This window comes from Acomys minous, assembly GCF_964271855.1.
Source record: "Acomys minous genome assembly, chromosome: 11".
NCBI classification, from domain to species: Eukaryota; Metazoa; Chordata; class Mammalia; order Rodentia; family Muridae; genus Acomys; species Acomys minous.
This window is the reverse complement of record NC_140492.1, coordinates 315,522-319,607: the sequence shown is the minus strand read 5'-3', so window position 1 is coordinate 319,607 and position 4,086 is coordinate 315,522. Positions and strand designations below refer to the sequence as shown.

At 36.4% G+C, this 4,086-nt stretch overlaps 1 pseudogene across 1 annotated transcript; it reads right to left on the bottom strand.

The window, feature by feature from the left end:
• Positions 1–2,038: 2,038 nt before the first annotated feature.
• LOC311608654 (olfactory receptor 4C15-like) lies at positions 2,039–2,890 on the bottom strand (annotated as a pseudogene). The gene has a single exon. The product of its transcript is annotated as an olfactory receptor 4C15-like (transcript).
• Between the last annotated feature and the right edge of the window lie 1,196 nt (positions 2,891–4,086).

Genomic DNA, 4,086 nt, shown 5'->3' with positions numbered 1-4,086 from the left:
AAAATTGTGTAGGTATTTTGATAGGGATTGCATTGAATCTGTAGATTGCTTTTGGTAGGATGGCCATTTTTATTATGTTAATTCTCCCGATCCATGAGCAAGGAAGATCATTCCATCTTCTCATGTCATCTTCAATCTCTTTCTTTAGAGTTTTGAAATTTTTTTCAAATAAGTCCTTCACTTGCTTAGTTAGAGTAACTCCTAAGTACTTTATATTGCTTGTGGCTAATGTGAAGGGTGTAGTTTTCCTAATTTCTTCCTCTGCAAGCTTGTCATTTGTGTATAGGAAGGCTACAGACTTTTTTGAATTAATTTTGTATCCAGCCAATTTGCTGAAGGTGTTTATCAGCTGTAGGAGTTCTCTGGTGGAATTTTGAGGGTCACTTATGTAGACTATCATATCATCTGCAAATAGGGATAATTTGACTTCCTCCTTTCCCATTTGAATACCCTTGATCTCCTTTTCTTGTCTTATTGCTCTGGCTAGAACTTCGAGTACTATATTGAAGAGATATGGAGAGAGTGGGCAGCCTTGCCTTGTTCCTGATTTTAAAGGAATTTCCTTGAGTATCTCACCATTTACTTTTATTTTGGCTATTGGTTTCCTATATAAAGCCTTTATTATGTCGAGGAAAGTGCCTTGTATTCCCGATCTCTCTAAAACTTTAAACATGAATCGGTGTTGGATTTTATCAAATGCTTTCTCTGCATCTAAAGAAATGATCATGTGGTTTTTTATTTTCAGTTTGTTATTGTGGTGGATTACATTGATGGATTTCCATATATTAAACCATCCCTGCATTCCTGGAATGAAGCAGAAACTAAGCCGAGAAATAACATCATTAACCAATGCCATGGGTCAAATGGATCTAACAGATATCTATAGAACCTTTCACCCAAACAAGAAAGAATATACCTTCTTCTCTGCACCCCATGGAACCTTCTCCAAAATTGATCACATCGTAGTTCACAAAGAAAGCCTCAACAGATACAAGAGGATTGAAATAATACCTTGTATCCTATCAGATCATCATGGGCTTAGGCTGCAAATCAACAACAACAGAAATAACAAAAAGCCTACACGTATGTGGAAACTAAACAACTCTCTGCTAAATGACACCTGGGTCAGGGAAGAAATAAAGAAAGAAATCAAGGGGTTTCTGAAATTCAATGAAAATGAAGGAACAACATACCCAAATTTGTGGGATACATTGAAAGCAGTGCTAAGAGGAAAATTCATAGCACTAAGTGCCTTTAAAAAGAAATTGGAAGCATCGCACATAAACACCTTAATGACACAACTGGAAGCCCTAGAAAAAAAAGAAGCAGAAACACCCAAAAGGAGTAGACGTCTGGAAATAATCAAACTCAGGGGTGAAATTAACAAATTAGAAACTAAGAAAACGGTCCAAAAAAATCAACAAAACGAAGAGTTGGTTCTTTGAGAAAGTCAACAAGATAGACAGACCATTAGCCAAACTAACTAAAAGGCAGAGAGACAGTATTGAAATCAACAAAATCAGAAATGAAAAGGGAGACATAACAACAGACACTGAAGAAACACAAAGAATCATAAGATCCTACTTTGAAGGCATATATGCCACAAAATTTGAAAATCTAAGGGAAATGGATGATTTTCTTGATCAATTTCACTTGCCAAAGTTGAGTGAAGAACAGATAAACAAGCTAAATAGTCCCATTTCCCCTACAGAAATTGAAGTAATCATTTATAGTCTCCCAACCAAAAAGAGCCCAGGGCCAGATGGTTTCAGTGCAGAATTCTACCAGACCTTCAAGGGCGAGCTAATACCGATACTCTTCAAGCTACTCCAAAAGATAGAAAGGGATGGAACATTACCAAATTCATTTTATGAGGCCATAGTCTCATTGATACCTAAACCTCACAAAGACTCAACAAAGAAAGAGAATTTCAGACCAATTTCTCTGATGAACATCGATGCAAAAATACTAAATAAAATACTTGCAAAACGAATACAAGAGCACATCAAAGATATCATTCATCATGACCAAGTAGGCTTCATTCTTTATTTCTAAAAGAGTAAATTATAGGATTGATCAGTGGAGTCATGATGGCATCAAACACAGCCACCCTTTTCTCAAAAGAAGATGCAGATGTAGATCATGCATATATAAACATACATGGAAAAAAGAAAGACACCACAAGAGCAATGTGTGAGCCACAAGTGCAGTTTTCCATCGCCCTTCAAAACTGTGTCTTCTTAGAGAGAATAAAATGGCAGCAAAGATTATGATGCAGATAGACCCACTGTTGGCAAACACTAGAAGTCCATAAATGTAAGTGTTAGTGCAGGCCAACTCCAGTAATGGGAACAAGTCACACATGGAGTGATCAGTGACATTGAGTCCACAAAGGGCAGCTGCAAAGTGAAGATAATTTGTATGACAGAATGCAGGAATCCCCTGTCCATGCTACCCCCACCAGAGTGCCACAAAGCCTCCAGTTCATTATGGAAGACCAGTGTAAGGGCTTGCAAATAGCTACATATTGGCCATAGGCCATGGCTATTAGGACAATCACTTCTACTGCAGCAAAGAAGTGTTCAGCAAAGATCTGTGTCATGCAGCCTTCAAAGGACATAGTTTTGCTGTCATCCAGGGAGTCAGCAATCATCTTTGCTGTAATGACTGAAGTAATGCATGCATCCAGGAAGGACAAAGATGCCAAGAAGAAGTACATGGGTGATCCAAGAAGTGCATGAGTGTAGAGCATAGTCACTGCAATTATCATGTTCCCTCCAATGGTTGCAATGTAGACAAACAAAAATACAACAAATACTATTTTCTGAATGTTTGCCTTCTGTGAAAGTCCTAGTACAATGAACTAAGTTTCAATAGTCAGGTTTGGCATGATTATCAAGACAAGTTTAATTATTTTTTCTTTATATATGTATTTAGTTATTTTTGCTTCTCTACCGTGTGTGTGTGTGTGTGTGTGTGTGTGTGTGTGTGTGTGTGTGTGTACATGCAGGTGCTATAGTCTTGTGAAGAGGTCACAAAAATCATCAGGAACAATTTCTCTACTTTGTGGGTTCTGGGCTTTGAACTTAGTCAGTCTTACAGCAGAAACTTTAACACTGAGGCTTTTCTCTAGTTAAAACTGTTGCCATTTAAATCTGTAATTATGAGAAAAATTTGTTTATGAGAAAAATAAGTTTACAGTATTTTTAACAGGTCTGTGCACTGATATGCAAACTTACATTGCTTTATTCTGTTGATGTTTAGAATAAAAATTGTAAAAATTTTTTAAAGAAGCAGTTGTTTATTAGGTAGAACTGTGGTGGAGATAAATTACCGAATATTCTAAATAGCCTCGTTTTTATTATAAGTGATGAAAATAACGTTCTTGGTGTAAAGACAGAAATCTCTCATCTTTCAAATGTCAGCTTTTTTCATTCTCCAGTGGTTTTCTGGTGTGAAATGTTAGAAGACATATTAAAACTTTGTTCTACTTATGAACAGAAAGATCACAATTGACTAATTATGCCTGACAGAACCTATCCAAACCCTCTACCCTACCAGTTGAGGAAGGGATAGAAAGTAGTTTAGAATGCACATGGAAATCCTGGGTGCATTCCAAATTTTCTTTGATGTTTGAGTTGAGTTAAAACTTATATTGGATTAATTCATGTTTTATCACACAGAAATGTCTTCAGGGAGTATCTAACTCTATATGCAATGAACAGTTTTAAAGAGTTTGATGTGAATTTTAATTCAGCATTTCAAAATGTGACCATATCTCAATACAAGTAGTGTCTGCTATTATAATAACAGATAGCTATTACTAAATAAATAACTAATTAAAATGCAAAAAGAAGCCATGAAGTTGGAAGGATGATGGGATGGAGTTGTCTGTGGGAGTCTGAAGGGGTTAAGGGTAGATTTGATCAAGACACATTTGGTACATGTGTCAAATTAAACAAATATTTAAGGCAATCGCCAAGTACCTCTGTGTAAATTGGCTACATCCAACTAGGCATATAATGGAGAAACACAGCAGGTGCACTACAATATAGAGTCTTGACCCTTGTTAATCTTCTATAATAC